The 21,416-nt window shown below is 41.8% G+C and overlaps 1 protein-coding gene across 1 annotated transcript in view; it reads right to left on the reverse strand.

Moving 5' to 3' along the window:
• SV2B (synaptic vesicle glycoprotein 2B) overlaps positions 1 to 20,679 on the reverse strand; it is a 171,158-nt gene extending 150,479 nt beyond the window's left edge. The window contains exon 1 of the mRNA XM_068275157.1: positions 20,579 to 20,679. The gene's annotated coding sequence lies outside the window, so the exon portion shown is untranslated. The remainder of the gene's footprint in view (positions 1 to 20,578) is intronic.
• Between the last annotated feature and the right edge of the window lie 737 nt (positions 20,680 to 21,416).

The raw sequence follows: 21,416 nt of genomic DNA on the forward strand, positions 1-21,416 counted from the left end.
AACAGGCCTAATGTCTAAGGGCCTAATGTCTAATGTAACGGGCCTAATGTCTAAGGGCCTAATGTCTAATGTAACGGGCCTAAGGTCTAATGTAACGGACCTAATGTCTAAGGGCCTAATGTCTAATGTAACGGGCCTAATGTCTAATGTCTAAGGGCCTAATGTCTAAGGGCCCAATGTCTAATGTAAAGGGCCTAATGTCTAAGGGCCTAAAAGTATTAAGTTAGTTTATTTAAGGTCCTTTATAACGTATGAGTTGCATTGAAGAATAATTTTACATGTGAACTCACTGCCCATACAATTCTCTACAATTCCGTGTGAATCCAACCCAAATGAAATAGTTAAGTTTGGAACACTTCAAAATTTGGAAAATTGAAGGGGTGAATAGTTATGCAAGGTACTGGCTAGCTAGATGGATTTATAGGTAAGTAAATAGATAGTTAATAGATAATAGTCAGATGGATAGACTGGTTCGATAGATAATGCTGTAATGTAAATGATCATTTAAATGCTTTGAGAGCTTGTTCATATACACGTAGTGTAACAGTAATTTCATGGTCTATTTATAGCTGCTTGCCGTTGCCAGTAACTACTCATGTTTTATGACCAGTTTAAGTGGACGTCTGGTGTAAAAATAAAACCTACACTATTAGCACAGGCAGCAGAAGGTATAATAGAGTAGCAGGAAAAAATGCTTTAAAGGACCACTATCGCGAAAAAAAGGCAATTAAAATATGACAGAACTGACAAGTTTTGGGTCAGTCCATCTCCTCATGGGGGATTCTCAGGGTTTTCTTTGTTTTCAACAGCATTTCCTGAACAGCTGTTGCAAAGTAACTGACAAAAATAGTGTGTAGGGAAGCTGGCTAGTATCTTACTATTTTGGCAGTTAAACTGCTGTTCAGGAAATGCTGTTGAAAACAACGAAAACCCTGAGAATCCCCCATGAGGAGATGGACTGGCCCAAAACATGTCGGTTCTGTCAAACTGCCTACTTTTTTCGCGATAGTGGTCCTTTAAAAACTGACCACTTCTGCCATAAAATCCATTCCCCCTTTCTGAAAAAACTGCCATGGCAGTTATCTGCCTTTGCAAATACCACTAAGACATTGTTTCATGTGTGGATTGGAGGTGCCTCATAGTCTGAGGGGTACTCTGCTTCTACCTGTGCCTTTGAGCCAGTTTATCTCAGAGAGGAGAGGCAAAGAGAGAAGTAGTGCAGAGCCAGCCATAGTATGTTGCATTTGATAATATGATCCTTTTGTAATGCTGGGTCTAACGTACACACAGAAAATACAATAAATCAAGGTCAGGTTAAAGCTCGGGCCATACACGAGAAGTCAGAAATGCGCGGTACAGAAGGACTAATGTAGAGCTAGGTCAAAAACGGGATAAGATCGTTACACAGGTAATCAGATGACTACATTACAAGGGATAGAGACAGGTGCTAGGTCAATAATCAGACAGACGTCATACACATAGGATCAGATATACGAGGCACAGACGAGGATGAGACAGAGACAAAGTCGTTAAGCTAGCCGAGGTCTATAACGGGTATCAGATGACTGAGGTACAAAGGGATGAGACTTTAATCAGAGTGGTGGACTTGCCGGATCATACACAGAAATACAATAATTACTATAATTACAATATATACAGTATTTATATTACACAGTTCTAAACTGACTGGAGTACATATATATCGGGCTGATGCACAATATATGAAATGTAGCTTTCAAACAACTATCTCACTAGGATAAAGACCAAGAACCAGTGTACTGATTAATATCAAGGCCAATGAGCAAGTGAATACTCTGGCCTTAAATACCCAAGAGGCAGAGCAAAAGCCCAGCCCCAAGAATTGACAGCACCTCCTGCAATAAGGTGTCAGCTGATGACATCACAGCTGACACCCCATCAGACACGCCTCCTCAGCCTATAAAGGCAGCTCTGAGCTGTGCGCGTCCTGCCAGAAACAACACGCCGACCCACTTCTACAGGGGAGTCAGGGATGCGAACATTCTGTTTCACGTCTACAGGGGAGCCGGGGATGCCATTGACCAAGAGGAAAAGGAAGCTTTCTCCAGCTGCTCCACACTATCAGAACAGCCTCCAGAGACCACACCAGGGAAGTTTGTTACACCTTCGTTGTGGAATGGCAACATCAGCACCCTCTAAGTTCAATTAATTCAGTTGCTATTATCATATTAGAAAGTCTATTAAAATTGTACTATTAAAGGGCACCTGTAGTCACAGCATTCCCATGCCATTTACACAGTGTCATGCCTATTGCATACAATCTGTTGTGGCCAGGGCCGGTGCAACCATAGAGGGAAAGGGGGAAATTGCCCTAGGGCCCCAGAGCCTGTAGGGGCCCCCAAGGTGTCCCCCTCCAACTTAATTGTTGTTCCCTGTGGGTCCCTGCAGAGTCTTCAGCAGAGTAGCATCTCACCTGGCCCGGCTCAGGGGCCCTGGGGGGAAATGTGGCTGCAACAAAGGGCTTCTACTGCGACTTTTTGGTTGGGGGGTGTCTATTGAGGGGCTCCTGGGATAATTTTGTCCGGGGGCCCCATTGTTACTACAACTGGCCCTGGTTGTGGCAAGTGGTCCCTGCCCTGCCAGATTTTACATGTGACAGTCTTAAAAAAGCCAGTTGCTGTATGCTGCCAAGCTCATCCACCTATGTGCACTCTCCTAATTGGGTACATATGCATGATGGGAGCTGTTCATCTTCTTAATCATGTGCTTCAGTCATCCATGTGAATTAGCACGTAGCTTTTAATTTAGCTTTTGCACTCCATTTAAAGGAGAACCCCATATAAATTCATTGTATTTAGCATTTAATAAGATCAACATTTGTAATTTTTGCCTGTTAACAATATTTAGCTCTCTAAAAGCAGCTGCAACATTTGTAAACAGTCTCTGTAGTTCACCAAATTGAATGATAAAGATAAAATCAGAAACAGATTTTTTATTTTATTTTTTTGCATTTAGCTTCAAGGTCAAACAGATGATCTTTAAACACCGAAGGATGCCCATCAGAACGGGCTTAACAGTCTTACAACAACGAGAGAGAACGTTGGCTATTTCACATGGGGATTGCATTGTTTTCAATAGGAGAAATATTATTGTCAATCTTTAAAAGTAATGTACATTATAAGCAAATAAAAAAACAAAACATTATTTTTAGACTGATTTTTGTGAAGTAAAAAAAAATCTGTAAAACAGTAATCTTTCAAATAACAATTGGAACATAAATAGGATTCTTTGAAATATTAATGTAAATAGCAGGTTGGAAAAAAGGATCAGGATTCTGCTATCTACTGATTGAGTCTGTAAATGTTTAGCTACTAGTTTTTACCTGCAGAAAGAAGCAAGAAGCAAGGGAGTGTGATATCAGTTTGCCCTACATTAGTAGCATCTCCTAAACATGATGACATACACATCTAACATCATCATGCTTGTGCGGCATCACTCATGTGCAGTGGAGCATACAGGGTCTGAACCATCTGATCATCAGCTGGTGTCAGGAGCCCTCACCTGTGCAGTTGGGCAATCATTTTAAAGAGGAACTCCAGCCTTAACCAACATACTGTCATTAAGTTAGATTAGTTATGTTAATTAAAATAGATAGGTAATATAATCTCTTACCCACACTGTTTTAAAAGAACAGGAAAATGTTTGATTTCATGATGGCAGCCATCTTTTTGGCTGAAAGGAGGTGACAGGGAGCATAAGACACAGTTCCAACTGTCCTGTGTTCTGATCACCTCTCCCAGTTGCTAGGCAACGTGAATAACAACATAGGAAATCCCATCATGCTCTGCACAGCATCAGGGAAAAAAGCCTGGGCTTTTTTTCTTTGATGGGTGGAGCTTAGCTAAAAATGCAGCTAAAAGTGATGCTTTGGTAAGAAAAACAAAGCTCTGATGCTGTGAAACTGTTAAAGAAACACCAAGCCTTTACATTTCTGGTGAGTAGATTTTTAGTCCGGAGGTTCACTTTAAGCTGTCCGCACACCAGAAGCTCCACATGTACTGCACCACTTCTCCATACGGGGGCTCCATTCTCCGTACAGACTGCAACTGTATCTCAGTACCACAGCAAGCAATAGCATCACTCGGCTAATGCTATTCCATAGAGGCAAAAAAGGGTAATTGCCCCAGGGCCTCAGAGCCTGCAGGGGCCCCCCAAGGTGTTCGCCCCCCCCAACCATCTTAACTGGGCCCCTGCAATCTCTTCGGCAGGGGTAGTGTCTCACCTGTCCTGGCTGGCACTAGTTTTGTCAGTCCGTGGCTCCGTGCTCTCTATCTTCATCCATGGCTGGCTGTGCCCTGCAGCATGCTATTACATGATAACATGCACCGGGTCATGGAGGAGAGGTCCTCTGTGAGGATGAAGTCAGGGAGTAAATGTAGCCATGGAATGACGGGGGAGTGTGCCCACTGGGACAGGTGAGTCACCACTTTGCCGAAGACATTGCAGGGGTGCACAGTCAAGTTAGGGGGTGATGGGGGAGAGTGGAAGCTGGCACAGAGGCCCTGGGGGAAACTGGGCTGCAACAAAGGGCCCCAAATGCCGCTTTTTGGTGGGAGGGTGTCTATTAGGGGGGCCCTTCAGGTTAATTTAGCCCAGTGACCCTATTGTTACTAGAACTGGCCTTGGCTGTCGCTCTCAGGTGTCTTGAGTCAGACAGGTGAAAAATGCTATACAAGTACAGTATTAACTTGAGTGAGATCAGTGACTATAACTAGTGAAACATACTATTCTGGAGTTCTCCTTTAACAATGGGGTGCTTTGTAAGGTTTTTTTTTTTGTTTGTTTGTTTTTCTTTTTTCAATTACCAGTAATTATGTTCAAACGTAATGTGCAAACATTTTTCAAACTTTGCACAACTTTATTGCTATCAAGAGGGTCATCATGATACGCTGTGATTCAGAGATAATGAAGATTTTATACAAAATGATTGCTTCCCATCAGTCTCTTTAACAAACAGAACAAATAACCTGAGGCATTTGTTGAGCCTCATAAGCCTTTGCCTTCCTTTTTCCACACGAATATTTGAACAGCTGGTCCACTTGAACACAGTGCATCTTCCTGCTATGGGAGGAGTAACACAATGTAATCTGTCGGATGGATAATTCAGTGAAAGAGGATTAGTCCCTGGAGCACGGCCACTGCCTAAATATAGACTGCTTCTTATTTGTGTTTATCCAGATCACTGCGATCTACGCCCACCACCACCACACAGTTCTGCATCCACCCTGCAGACAAGCAGCTCAGCCATTCACTTGGTATTCCCCAGCTAATGCTGTGGCCGGTAATAGACTACGTCTGTGTTGACACCAGGTAGAATCGTTTACATCAAAGTCTTGGCTTGTGTACAGCTTTATCTACCTGCCAGATATACCGGTTATGATTGCGCTGTTGTTCATGACCATGTTTTTTTACCATGGGTGGCAAAGTGACATAGTGGCCAGCACTAGGATTCGAGGCTTAAAGTGAGCCCAATGTGAGAGTGATATGGAGGCTGCCATATTTATTTTCTTTTAAGCAATACCAGTTGCCTGGCTGTCCTGCTGATCCTCTGCCTCTAATACAGACCACAGACCCTGAACAAGCATGAAGTAGATCAGGTGACAGGAACTGACAAGATTAGCTGCACGCTTGTTTCTGGTGTAATTCAGCCACTACTGCAGCCAAACAGGTGTGCAAGTCTGCTGGGCAACTGGTATTGTTTAAAAGGAAATAAATATGGCAGCCTCCATATCATTCTCATCTTGGGTTCACTTTAACTCCAGATTCTCTTTAAATACATATTAATAATAGCTACATTACGGATAATAGTAATAGCTTTTTTTGTCAGTGAAATAATGTCAAAAGCATTCCTTCAAGCTCAAGTATTATACCAACATTTTTTATTTTCTATTTTTTTAAAAAGGAGTGTGGCTCCGCCTCCATTAAGCGCCTCAATAACTCTCTATCCACCCATGCAGGTTAAGCAGTCTGGAAGGTGAAACCACTAAGCGTTAAGGCCCATACTCACGGGCGAGAAATGTGGCCTGTCGCCAGCACACGTGAGCGTGTGGGCGACAGGCCGGCGACAGCTTCTCGCCAGGTCCCTCCGCGTACACACGCGGAAGAGGGACCAGCGGCAAGGCGGAAGCTGTCGCTGACGTTCCTCCTCCCCCCGCCGGAAGCTCCATGTACCTACATGGAGGTTGCTGTCGCTAGTCCGCGTACTCACGCGGACTAGCGACAGTTGCGGCGGGGGGGCAGCGGCGACTGTCGCCATGCGATTGAAAGTTTCAATCGCCTGGCGACATGATCGACGGGCGACAGTTCGGGGTGCGCGCGCGTGCGGCGGCCCATACTCACGGGCGACCTGTCGCCGCAACACGCGCGCCGCGTGTTGCGGCGACAAATGTCACTCGTGAGTATGGGCCTTTAGGGCCTGTTCCCTGAGTCATAATCATCCCACATGGATTTAACAAGGGGGATGTAGTGGTAGAATAGTTTACAGTGGAAAATTAAGAGGAAAAGCAAATGCAAATTTTCTGTACAAGTGCTCAGCGTACTCTTTTACCATATCTGGATTCCCCACAAGAAATATGGAGGTAATAGAATGAGGGCATTATTATGTTATTGGGTCACACCTTTATTAAGAAAGTGACCTAACAGACTTCCCCCCACTCAGATAAGTATGACCCCATACCCACTCACACAAAGGGTTACATTTGAAAAATAAATTATAACTACTCTAAGACAGCCGACAGCAGAAGCCTATGACAGCCGATCGCCAGGATTGGCTGGCTGGAGGGAGGGAGGGGTTTGCTAAAAAAAAGAAAAAAAGGAAAACATTAAAAAATAATACAAAAGCACACACATAAATATTTATTAAAAAAAAAAAATAAACAACTGGGGGGCTATCAGACCCACCAACAGAGAGCTCTGTTGGTTGGAAGGGGGGGAATCACTCCTGTGCTGTGTTGTGCGGCCCTGCAGCTTGGCCTTAAAGCTGCAGTGGCCATTTTAGTAAAAATTAGCCTGGTCTTTAGGGGGGTTTACCACTGTGGTACTCAAGTGGTTAAAGAAACGATTCAAACAGATTCAAACAATTCTGTTGATGCAGGGTTCTATGCAAATGTATGCAGCTTGAAAATGGATCCCTTTTCGTGTCCATTTGCAAGCTGCATACATTTGTACCTACATTTGCATAATACTTGCATCAACTCAGAATTACTTGCACTTTTTTGACCATCCGTAGAGACCCGCTGTGATAGATCGCTAGATAACATCATGCAGCAGCTGTACACACACTAGATTCTCAGCCAATAGTGGGGTGGTGGATTCTCAGTGGCATCTACCATCTATATGAATTACCTGCAGACCCTCCACATTTCTCACGTTGTCTGATTGTGGTTTGATCATTTGTTCTGTGCAACATTTACCATTCAGCATAACAAATGTGACATAAAGTAAGGTAAGGCAGGTATGTTTACTTTGTTTTTACTGAGGCTATACTAGCTAAAGAAATATGTTAGTTAACCAGGCAGGAAAGGACTGTCATCAGGGCAGTACAGATAGTACTTCAGTACTATGCCAGTGGAGACGACCAATGAAGTCCATCTTGTATGGGGCCCCAAAATGAGTTCTAAAACCAGCTCCGTGGTAGCTAAAATCAGGGAACCATTAAGATAAAAAGGGGCATAAGGCAAGGTAGTAGCTTCGGCTTTGGCTCCTTCTATTAGTCTTTTTGGTAAGTTGGACTTGGGAGAGGAATCAGAGACGTTGGTAGATGGGCCCTTTGATACTCAGTAGGCTCCAGGCAGCTGCCTAGGTTACCTTGTGGGTGATCCTACTCTGGCTATAATAACTGATAGATAATATGATTCTGTAGTGTTGCTCTCCTAACAGTTAGAAATGTCGGTTGGATTAAAATAAGCAAGTGATGCATTCTCTTTCAGTTTTGTTATATATTGGACACCATGGGCCATATGCAATTAACTTTTTCTCCTGAGTTTTCTCCTAGGTGATATTTTTAAATATTTCAATAAAATGCATTTTAAGCCACCAGCAAGCAAGAAAATACTTAAAATAATTTTGATAGCACTTTTTCACTACTTTTTGGTACTTAAAGTACTTAAAAAGTATTTTGTCTATTTTGTCTATTTAAAAAGTATTTTAAATAGACAATAAAAAAATAACTCCAAGGAGAAAACCCAGGAGATAAAGTTAAAGCGGACCCAAACCAAACATTTTTTTAATTCAAAATATTTAGTTGCACCACTCTGACACATACAAAGATAAATAAACACTCCTTCAAGCCTATGAGCATTTCAGTGCATGCTTTTCAGCCTTTTCTTTTCATAGCTAGGGTTATACTGGCGGCAGCCATTAGCAATTCCTCCATTGCCGGACACCATCTACTCCAGCATTTTGCCGGAGTCTGTCCCGGCAATTTGAAAGGAAGGGAGGGGTTTCTCCAATAAATGTAAAATATTTTATACTTGTCATCATGCAGCTGAAAAAAGGCTGCTATTTATTGTTATAATTTAGAAAATAGATTTTGTTTCTGAAATCTTGAATTTTTAATTTGGGTCCACTTTAATTGCATATGGGCCCATGAGCCATATGCAATTCACTAGGAGTTTTCTCCTAGGAAATAATTTTTCATTTTCAATTTAAAACAACTTTCCAGCACTTTTCAACTAAAAAAGTACCAAAAAGTTGGTGAAAAGTACTATCAAAATTATTTTAAATATTTTGTTGCTTTCTGGTGGCTTAAAAGGTATTTTATTTATAAATTTAAAAATATCACCTAGGAGAAAAGGCCCATATGCAATGTACTTTTTCTCTTGGGTTTTCGTCTAAGTGATATTTTTGAAGGGGTCAATAAATGCTTTTTAAATCACCAGCAATCAAGAAAATACTTTAATTAGTTTTGATAGTACTTTTCCTCCTACATTTTGGTACTTTTTCAATTGCAAAGTGCTGAAAAATTATTCTAAATAGAAGATGAAAATTATCTCCTAGGAGAAAACTAAGTAGAAAAAGTTAATTGCGTATGAGTTCATGTCCTTTCTGTCAAGTTATTGCTTCTAAAATCATTTGACCAGAAAAATAAAAATAATTAAACAGTAAAGAAACAAGATGCACTCTGCCTAATGGCTCAGTTCAGAATACCCACTTTACTTCACTGTAAACAAAAAAAAATGCAGAAATGATAGAAGATGTAACTATTCAGTTGTTCTGCCGCCATTCATGACAGACAGGTCCAGACAGTAGCTGCAGCCAGCTAAGTACTTGTGCCAGGCCTGACTCAGGCTAGGCAATCACTCTGTGACGTATGCTTCACGGAGGACAAAGTCAGGTCCGTTTCACACTGGCACGTTGCGTTGGCCTATTTTGCAGCAGGCCAATGCTACGCTAATGGAAGTCTATTTGGCTTTATATACCTCGCTCAGTGCGATGCTATCTGCCGTAAGTGCCTGATTATCCTCAACAGCGCATTGCTGGGCAACATGTGCGGCTATGTGCACTGTACCGGATGTCATGTAAGTCTATGGCGATGCATATTTTTTTAAATTGTACAGCGTTAGTGTTGTGGCACGCATGCGTGGAAGCATGATTTTTCAATACAATTCTGCGCAATTCGATTTTTGGCTACAGGAAGTGAGCACTAGAAAGCCACACTTCCTGCTTGGCTTGCAGCCAGAAGGGGGATTACTGCACGTTGCGGCAGTAATCCTCGATGGCTATTTTTAGTTCATTGCACTGCAAGGCTCTTGTACCGCCAGTTTCCAGTGTGAAACCGGCCTCAGTATTTCCCTGATTGAAAACTTTTGTGGGAATAGTGATCATTTTAGCAGCTGGGATCACTTGATATCAGTCAGATTTCTGAAGAAATCTAGTTGAGTATGAAGGCAGTCTTACTGCCAGCACCCCTCTGGTGCTGTAACATTCAGCGCAGTACAAAGCTACGTGGACATAGTTTTTTTTTAACTTCTTGCATCCAAGCTTCCTGATCTTGCCCATTAAATTGATAAAAGACTAGCCATTCCCATCCCATAATTGATTGGCATATCCATCCAAATTCAATTGCAAGTACCCTAATTAAAATAGATTTTCATTAGATTTGCCCATATGCAATTAACTTTTTCTCCTGACTTTTCTCCTAGGTGATATTTTCACAACTGTCAATTAAATGTCCTTTTAAACAACAAACAAGCAAGAAAATACTCAAAATTATTTCAATAATTTCCATCTACTCTTTGGTGTTTTCTCCATTGCAAAGTGCTGAAAAATTAGTTGAAGGAGAATATGAAAAATATCACCTAGAAGAAAACTCAGGAAAAAAAAGTTACTTGCACTTGGGCCAAGTTATCTAACATGTATTTTGATGGTTCCCAACTGTTGTGTCACAAAAAAACATGCAACAGGGTTTAAGTTTTAGAGACCATAAAGTTTAAGTCCAAGTCGAAGGCTTGCAATCTAAAGGAAGGGTAGGGACAGATGGGCTGCATAATAGGTGCTCAGCAGGGTGAGGTATGAGGGAATATACTTTTGGTATTCCATCTTAAAAATCTATCTTGAATACACACATTATGCACACAAGAGGCTGATAAAATGCTTCTACATTATCTTATCATATTCCAACTCGGCAACAGCAGCCTCCTTTTTTAACTAGGTGAATTACCTTAGCTTAGTCACAGACAGGGCCGAGCCAAGGCAGAGTCAAGAGAGGCTAGAGCCTCAGGGCGCAGTATAGGAGGGGGCGCACAGCTCACTCAGCTATCATTCCCCTATTGTGTTTGAAGCAGAGAGAAATCAGAAAAGGGGATACATGGCAGTGACTGCAAGCCAGATAACTAGAGATTAAGGTGTGTGTGAGTGTGTGTGTGTGTGTGTGTGGGGGGGGGGGGGTTGGGGGCCCTGGGGCGCCTCTTAGTCTAATAGCAATCAGTGTGTCCCGGCTGGGGTGGGAGGGATGAAGGAGCGCACTTTGGTGTCTCAGCCTTGGGTGCTGGAGGACCTTGTCCCGACTCTAGTGACAGAGGTGATTTAAATGTATGCATCAAAGTCCACCCTGATTCTGAAATATAGTCAGGTCTTTTCCACAAAACAATAGGTATACAGACTCAGGCACCCAAATCCAGGTAAGTGCAATGTCATCTTTCAGCAGTAAGTGCAATAATATGCTTTATATTTATATTTGAAATGCTGGATATAAGCATATAATTATCCCTTTAGGACCCAGAGGAAATTGATTAGAATAGGAGGAGGGACGTACGTACTATATCAGCACTACGACTGACACTGTGTAGCATACTGGCTTTGAGAAAGGCGGCCGAGACCGCTGAAACGCGTAAGCCCATCCTTCTTACTGCTTACGCTTGAAGTTGCCATAAGAGGAGTGTTTTATCTCGCCTGGAAAGAGCTTAAGGACAAGCGAATCCGCATAATAGCGGTAACCTGGCAACAGTACAGTAAGATGCAGGTGACGTCACCAGGAAGTGGACCAGCCGATACCCGGAAACACTACGCTTTGTGACGGTAGTGCGGGGAAGCTGATACGAGTCATTGAGCTGACGGCCGGAGCTCTGACTCAGGACTGGGAGTGAACTTTTTACCGTATGGAACGTGGACCATTTGGGAGCGTGAGTACAACACTAGATACACGCACAAGCGGAATATTATACTACGGAGGTAACTGATTATTGCAAGTAAGCCATTGCTAACTACCATAGAGGAACTGTATTTAGCCACCAGTGACATCTATATGAGGAACTGCGAACTTGCATAGACCAAGAACTGATTACTGATTATACAGTATACACGGTGCATAACCATTAAGGGACCTTAGTTGATCTCTACCTAATCAATATAATCAAACTGGAAATTGTATCAACACAGGAGTCCACTACAGACTATTATCTACTTATCTACTGTTCTTACTGGTTTTTTATATAAACAACATTTTTTCTACAACTTCTGACATATAAATGTGTATGTGTTTATTCATATATATGTATAGATCTTTTTATGAGCACACACTGGATTGTCTATGTATGTCTGAGGGTCATGCATGACTGACTTTTTATTGCGAAGTATTTATATATGGGTTTGATAGTGGTACCAAATTGCTGTTGACTGCTATATTAATTGAGTTTATATTAGAGAAATGTTTTCTTATTGTATTATTGATGTTCACATCTGAGGAAATTAAACTCTGTTTCTGATTTTATGTATATTTGGCTTTTTTAAAACACAATTATTGCTATATATGAATATAGGTGCCCAGCGCAACCAACCTTTTGCTTTTTAGACCTATATTGCATGTGTGGGAAAGTGGGTACCCACACTTTACTGGTTAGCTGCGGGCTAAACAAACACGATAAGGGATCCCTGTAATAAGCGCCCTCCACCTCTCCACCTTTTAGCAATGCTACTCAGACTTGTTCTTCATCTATTGATACTGAAATAACATCCTAAGAATAGCATCTGCACACACTATTCAGAAGGTTCAGATTGACATAAATGCCCATCCCATGGGAATCTTCTGCAAGTAGCAGAGAAAGCATCAACTCCCAGCCCCCCTTCTCTCCCCACCCAGTGGTAACACTTGGGTATACCATTTCATGATAATGATGATGATGATATTTTGTAATTATAAATGATGTTTGAAGCCTATAGTTAAAACAGATGACTGGATTGTGATTGTACATATGATGCAGGGATACAGTGGGATCTATTTTTTTTTCCTATTCTTCATAAGCCAATGCATCCTTCACTGTTCGTTAATCAGATCCTGTCACCAGACCTTGTGTGGGTGTCCTGAGGATGAAGATGTGTATTTCTCAAGCACTTTAGCCTGTCTCAGCATCTTGTACAGGGGATCATAGGAACTGTTCATCATAAGTTGCACATTTTTAGCTAATTGGATAATCTTTGCCTCTAAGGTAAGGTTTCTCCATAGCTACTGCAATGTGGCAGGGAGAGATGAGGGAGCTCTCATGACACATTGTAATCACTGAAAAATGTCTTTTAGCCTATGTGCATTTGAAGTCTGTTCTCCCTGACGCATTAGCACTGCTCCGGTAGTGAATCTAGACTGAATGGCATTATCTAAAAATAATGTGATCCGCCCTCTATCTATAAGGATTGATACAAGAGTGGAAACTCTGCTTTATTGCTCTAATGTATCTGAATAATGGCCACTAGGAAAGCTCATCAGGCTGATGTGCTTCATTGTAACAATGTGGGGCAGCCAGAGTACACACAGTGCTTTCCTGAGCACTCCATCATCTAGATTAATAATTCATACATTTAGCTTTAGGTAGCAGCAGTGTGGTTAGGTACATCCTTCCCATCACAATAAATCTGCAGGAAGATGAAAAAAACTAGTAGCTTGAGTGTTCAGGAGACGACAGGAATTCTGGACCCCATCCATACGTCACCATAAAAGGAGGTCAGGCTGGAAAAAAATCACACAATTGGTTTTGCTGTATAAATTGTGTTTTTGCCAGTGGAGAAGTTTTTAAAAAAAAATACAAGCCATTTTCAAGGATGTTCACCATAGTGTTATTTTTTGTGAAAATAGCATTTTTCCCCCCCAAACCTCAGTTTCTTGTGCCCCGTTGACTTCAATGCATTTGGCGAATGCACTGAAGTCAATGGAGCAGTCAATCCTCATTTCTTTGCAGTGCCGGGCCAAGGCAGAGGCCTGACTCACTCATCTTTCATTCCCCTATTGTGTTTGACGCAAATAGAGATAATAAAAGGTGGTACATGGCATTAAAAGGGAAATAAAAACTCGGGATGCTAGCATAATATTGCCCCTGTTTAACTCTCTAGTAAGGCCACATCTGGAATATGGAATTCAGTTCTGGGCACCACATTACAGGAAAGATATTGCAATTTTAGAGCAGGTGCAGAGACGAGCAACAAAATTGATAGGTGGGATGGAAGGTCTCACTAACCAAGAAAGGTTAGATAAACTGGGTTTATTTAGTCTAGAGAAAAGACGCCTTAGAGGGGATCTATTTAACATGTATAAATACATCAGAGGGCAATATAATAGCTTGGCGGATGAGCTTTTTATCCCTAGGCCTTCTCAGAGGACTAGAGGACATGATCTGCGCATGGAGGAAAAAACGTTTTAACCATTTATTTAGGAAAAGGTTCTTTACAGTAAGAGTGATCAAGATGTGGAATGCATTGCCACAGGAAGTCATTATGGCAAACTCTATACCTGCATTTAAAGGGGGCTTAGATGCTTTCCTTGCGTTGAAAGACATCCATGGCTACAATTACTAGGTAATGCCCAATGATGTTGATCCAGGGATGTTATCTGATTGCCATCTGGAGTCGGGAAGGAATTTTTTTCCTTTTTGGGGCTAATTGGACCATGCCTTGTAACGGTCTTTTCGCCTTCCTCTGGATCAACAGGGATATGTGAGGGAGCAGGCTGGTGTTGTACTTTGTTCTCTGGTTGAACTCGATGGACGTATGTCTTTTTTCAACCAAAATAACTATGTAACTATGTAACTGCAAGCCAGATAACTAGAGATTGAGGTGATGGGGTGTTGGGGGCCCTGGGGCACCTCGTACTCTAATAGCAATCAGTGTGTGACGGCTGGGGTGGGAGGGATGGGGAGGCACTTTGGTGTCTCATCTTGGGTGCTGGAGGACCCTGTCCCAGCTCTGTTTCTTAGAATCTGTGCCTTTACATTGAAATAACGGTATTGGTCCAAAGTGTCATATTTGCTCAATGCTGCTGCATAAAATGAGCTTTACTCCTATAACATGCTACAGAATGTTTCAGAGCTTTTGTGCAAATTAAAAATTAATATAATAGAATGTCTATTTCAGGTTTAGAGATGAGCTAAGGAATATGTACACATATGAGTGCATTTCTTTTCGGTCACCATATTTAAAGAATAACTCATCTATATATTTTAATATGACAGACTGTAGGGACAAAGATTTACAAAATTAGACCCTTCCCCCATTTAGCACAATGGCTGTACTCACGTTCAATGCTGTCAGCATTCTCATTTGTGTTAGTATATTTGAGTATTACTCTTTGTCAGGTTCTGAGCAAATATGACCTTTAGCATAGTCGCCAGAGATTGTTGCCTTGAAGCCTTTCTGCATACATTTCTGTAGACAACGGGAAACACTTCTGTATGTTTTTTCTAGTGCAGTTTTAATTTAAAGGATGCAAAATGGTTGCCTCCATTGCCCTTATATGTTAGATGTAGCACCACCTGTGGGACTACTGATTTTTTTCCAAGATTCTATTCCACACTCATTTGTTGGAGGCTTTTTATTTAGGCATTCTTCTACATCTTCTTCTGGCCCCCTTATCCCATCATTTTTCATGGATATACAGTATAATGCAACACCAAGTAATGCTTGTGCAAACAATTTAGCTTCATGTTCCTCATCACATGCATGGCCATCACCGACATTTAACAAACCATCGTTAAGGGCCAGGGTTCAAGCAAAGCAAAATTTTCAATTAATAATACAGTTCTACATTTCAGTTCCACAGCAAACAATTATGGTACCATAAATATCAAATGGCATTTAGGCTACTCTCGTGTTCAAATGGTTGAACCCCTTGCACATCTCCACAAATTCCCTCCATAGTTCCTACACTCCAGTTCTCAACCGTGGACACAGCAATCCACAAGGGAGGCTCTGATGACAAGTCCTGCACTCCAGTATCTGCCTTGGTTATGAGATACTCTGGCTCCATTACAGCTGTCAGCTCCCTAACTACTGACAAAATAGGTAACATTAATGTCTATGATGTCCACTAAGACTTGAAGCCCTTTTTATTTTATACTTCTTCTCACGAGTCACTGGGACATTTTCTAAGGCTTTAAACTCTGGTGTAACACATGCGGATGTTGCAAGCCAGCAGTGACTTCCATTTCAAGTTTCTCATATAAAATACCACATCTATCACCCCTTAACTCTCTTGAGGCTGGCTATATAACACCAATATCTGTTTGTTGCTATTCAGGGACATCCCCGCCATGTGACCATCTCCAAGACTGTGACCTGCAAATATTTCAGCAGCCAAACAGCACTATCTAGTGGCCTGCTAACATACTACACATAGTAACTTTCCTGAATAAATTTGATTTTAAGCAAGCAGTTAAACAGTTTTCTAAAACTCTAAATGTAGTTAGTTTTGCCAAGTTTAAACTCACTGACGGAACTATGGTGGTGAATTCCATTCTGTTAATACCAGCTCAGACTGGCTCATCACAATCGCCCAATGGAAGCATCGTACAGGACAGTTATTTAACCCTCTTCAATAAGTTAAATAGTCTTCAGATTTAGATGGACACATATTTGATATGTACACATTAAAATTTGAAAGTATAGTTACATTGAAGAGAAAATACACTGTAAACTGAAATCTGACCTCTTGGTACATACTTAGGATTCCCATTACCCGCTGGTTTATTATATTTTTCATGTTTTAGTTGCCAAGCCTCTGTAGCAAACTCTAACTTTTGTTCAGTTTTCAAACTAATGTCCGTGAGGCACAATATTCTACAAATTGTAATGATGGCCACTTATGGTCCACTTTCCCAAGCAATCAACCAGTCTATTGGGTCCAATAACAGGAAGGGAAAATGTCCCCCACCCAATTCCATCAATAAGTTTGGTGTAACAATAGTGTCAGCAGGATAACAGGTTTCCGATTAAACCAATAATACAGATACTATATCTGATTATATGGTGATCTGCATAATCACCAATAATACAGAAATAGTAAGCAAATGGCGTGTAAGACGCGACAAAGTCACTAGCTTTATTGCACAAAGTGTAGTGATTGGTGCAAACAGTAATTTTCTGATAGATCCTCAGCGGTAACCTCACCAGTGGCGATGAAGGTTACAGATAGAACCACAGCGGTAACCTCACTAGTGGCGAGGGCCCACTGGTGAGAGAGAATAGTAGGACAGATCAGGTAGGCAACAGACGGGCAGACAAGGTACAGAATCGGCAGGCAGAATCAAAGTGGAGTTCAGGCAAAAGTCGGCAACAAGATCAGATGGGCAGAAGTACAGAATCACAAGACAGAAAGAATGGTCAGAGCAGGCAAAGAGTCATATACAAATAAATGTCACAGTAATGAAGTTATAATTATAGCTATCAAACAATTCCTATCTTGTGTGAAATCCCCGGTTTCCTCCCGGATCAAAGCACACCGGAACGATCTAAGGTCTGAGCGCTAACACGAAGTATTCGCAACAACAGACAATGAGCAAATGACATCTCCCAGCTTAAATACAGAAAGCAAACTCAAACCGCCCGCCCAGAGGGCTGGACCAATCAGCAGCGTGTGATTGGCAGGTTGTTGTCAGCTGACTGCAAGGTCAGCTGCCCCGTCTCCTCAGATTATAAAGGTCCTGCCGCCCCGCCCGCGATCGTGCTGACCTAATCTGATGTGCAGAGGAGAGACCTGTCCTGCCAGGGGCTGTGCAAGATGACTGAGAGGAAGCGGCCGCCGCTGGGGCGATGTCAGACACGGAAGCGGTGGCCGCAGCACTCTCCGCTGGTGAGGTAATACTGCTATACCTGACATTTGGATTGGTTATGTGTTCCCTACCCATTAGTAGTAGATTGATCGTTTCTAACCAATTGCATTTATCAGATCACCAGGTTGATCGTTTAGGAAAATGGGCAGTTTCTGAAAGAGATATGGTAGAGATATGTAAATCATCCTTTTTTTAACCAAAATTAGGTTTGCAGTGAAAATGATGTTTTTGCTACAAACATTTTTGTTGTCATGTATGTGGCCAACCGGAGCTTTGTTCACCTCTGAGGACTCCCCCCTCCCCCCTCCTCCTATATAAATGTGCTGTTTGACACAAAATGTTGGCACCTCACCTAGTTGTGACACTGATTCACTCTGTTCACTGCAGTCCTGTAAAGGGACACAAATATCTATCACTAAGGGGTCTCAGGTCTTCACATAAATCTATCTAAGGGGGCGCAGGATCACATAAGTGATATCATTTTTTTTATCATATTGAAACTGCAGCTGTCAGATGCACTGTACATCAGCTTTGGTTGACATGTACATCAGCTTTGAATGTAAGCAGATGCAACCAGCACAAGGAGTGAAAGGATTTTCATCTTTAATACAGCCAAGTAAAATGTATCTCCATAGATTAACAAGATAGTAAATTATATCTCAAATAGTCTACCTAAGCCCGTTTAAAAATGGGCTCTAGGTAGTGGTACCGCCGCCACCCACCTGCTGCTCGTCCGCCCGGCTCACTGCCCCGTCCTCCAGTCACAACTGCTGTCCGGGTCTGTGCTGCGCACATGCACAGTAGCAAAAAACACGGACCCATCTACACATGGACAGCGTGACGCAGGGACACAGGGGTTTTATTATACAGGATAAAGTGCATAGAAGTAGTAGAAACAACAGACTACTGCACAAGCTTCTGTTTCAGACATCAGAACAAATCCATTCTCAAGCCGTAAAATGCACCACTACTATGCCATACCACTATAAGTGGCATAGCAATAGGGGATGCAGAGGTTGCGATCGCACCAGGGCACATGGGCAAGAGAGGCCCTCCCTCAAACACGGTATTAGCTCCTTACTGGTCCTGTACTGGTAATAATCACTTAAGGCGTAATATAACCCTGTATTTCAACATTATTTACAGTATATTATATGCAACCAGCATTTTTTTTTTTTTACTAGACCAGCATTGGAAGGGTTACACAGAGCTTTAAAGTTCCTGGAGATTTCTGCAGACGCAGCCGAAGCTTACATAGATACATTTTGTTTACATAAATGTATCTAAGTGTTGAATGCGACTCACTCTCTCTGACTGAGAAGGAGCTGGAGGACAGCCAAAGAGTGTGTAACATGTATCACTTGTTACATTCTATTTAGTTAAAATGTATCTATCTGAACTTCTATATATCTCTACGGAACTTTAAACCTCTGTGTTTAACCCTTCCAATGCTGGTCTAGTTAAAAAAAATGCTGGTTGCATATAATATGCTGTAAATAATGTTTTAGAGCAAAGTTGAAATGCAGGGTTATATTCCGCTTTAAAGAGAAACTCCAACCAAGAATTGAACTTTATCCCAATCAGTAGCTGATACCCCCTTTTACATGAGAAATATATTGCTTTTCACAAACAGACCATCAGGGGGCGCTGTATGACTGATTTTGTGCTAAAACCCCTCCCACAAGAAGCTCTGGGACCGCTGTACTTTTGGCAGTTTGTTACAATGTAACAAGGTTCACAGACAGGAATTAGCTGTTTACAGCTGTCTCCAACAGCCAAAACAGCTAGCAGCAGCTACATAACCTGCCCACATTAAAAATGTCACCATGTAATAAATATCAGAATGTAAATCGGGGAGAGGAAAGATTTTACAATGAGCAAACACTGACTAAATCATGTATACATAATTATTGTAAAAATGAAGCACTTTTTTATTACATTATTTTCACTGGAGTTCCTCTTTAAATATATGCTTTAAATAGTAGTAATCATTAACAAACTGCTCCCCATCCCCTTCTTGCACCTCCGACACTGTGGTTGTCCTTGTCAATTGTTGTGTGTAGAGTGCTTGGGAGACCCATGTAAAACTTGCACTGGGGCCCATAGCTTCTTAGCTGAGCCACTGAATACTATATTAAAATTATCTCCTTGGCAAGTTTAAGAATGAACTTTTTTTTTCAGCTTGACCAATTATATTTTATATAGACACAAAACAAAAGTATCCTAACAGGAACTGGTAGATGGGAGTGGCACAGGTTGCAGTCAGTCAGTGGAATAATTCAGACTCTTGCATTGGACACCTAATTATTCCCACAGCACAGAGGACATTTCTGGACAGGCTTGTAGCAACTGTACTCCCAACAGCATAAGAAAAGTACTGTTGCTAAGGCTCTAGTAAAGTGTTATTTGAGCTTTTATAAATCCTTAGCTGGCTGGAGATTGAAATGGAAACATAATCTGAATAATATTCAAATGCAAAACAAACTGTGCACCACCCATCTATGTTTATGCCATTTTTTTATGAAAGTGTTATTATAGTCTGATAGAATTTCAGTACAAACAACTTCTGGTTATTCAGCAGATATAATAATACATTTAATTGAGACAAATGTGCACAGATTGACAGCATGAAGTTATGTGATCAGGTATTACAGCGTCAAAACAGAAGAATCAGTTAGCTCTGTAAGCAAAACGGTCACCTTTAAACCTCCTGCAACGCACATACCAATTACCACCAATCAGTGTGACATTTCAGATGAGGCTCATTAGCAAGGTGTGACAATCTAATGCCCTTCGCGTCACCTTCAGCAGTGTTGTGCTATATCTGATTTGTCTCTCATTACACAGAGGCAGCCATGGGGAGCAAGAAATTACATTCAGCAAACAGTAACAAGATGAGAGTAATCAAATCAATCCATCCAGCATAAGCAAAAGGTGAGGAATAAGGATCATGATGATAATAATAATAATAATGGTACAAAGCTTGACATAAAACAATATGCAGTCCTTACCTGGTGCACAGCTGTATCTCGCTCAGACAGCATTGTGTACTGAATTTGGGATCTCCTCTCCTCCAGTGATGCTGCACAGTGATGCAGACCTGCCTAGTAGAGCATGCTAATGATGCACCAGAGGGAAGCCCAGTGGAAGCAGAACAGGGCCATATGTCAGCCTATTGCATCACTGCCTCCACATTGAGAGAAAGGCAGCGCGGCAGATGAAGGGAAGCAGCAAGGGATAGGAAGTGCGCTGTGGAAAACAGCCAAAAGACAAAACAGTATTTAATAGGGAGATGTGTTCATTGTGGAGCAAAATAACAATAGATTTTTTTTTTCTTCGAGGCAAAAACATATTGTAGAATGAACATTGCACGTCCCTCCTGCACATCTGCCTCAGAAAACCATGATTGTCAGGTCCTATTTCTGCTACTGATATTGCTCTTGAGCTCTTAAAGGGGATTACCAGATAACGGAAACATTTGAAAGGAACGCAGAGAGAGGAGCTCTTTTCTGCATTCCCTGTTAGTTACAAGTATAAACAGCAGTAAGTTCATGTTCATGTTCTCCAATGAACTTCGGCTGACTGCACCCAGCATCAACCAATCCCATGCACACTTCCAGGATTTCTCAAGAGCTGCTCCAACATTATGAAACTCCCTACCTCCTTCCATTAGTGTTTCCCCCTCCTTCAACATATTCAAGAAGGCCCTCAAAACACATCTTTTCACTCTGGCCTACCCCCCCCCCCCCCCCTCACTAGTGCTCTAAACCCGCAGCTGAACTCGGGTCCCCTACCTTTTGTGTCCCCACCAGGCCCGGATTTACATCACGGGAGCCTATAGGCATGGAT

The sequence above is a fragment of the Hyperolius riggenbachi genome, chromosome 3 (assembly GCF_040937935.1).
Source record: "Hyperolius riggenbachi isolate aHypRig1 chromosome 3, aHypRig1.pri, whole genome shotgun sequence".
In the NCBI taxonomy this organism is placed as follows: Eukaryota; Metazoa; Chordata; class Amphibia; order Anura; family Hyperoliidae; genus Hyperolius; species Hyperolius riggenbachi.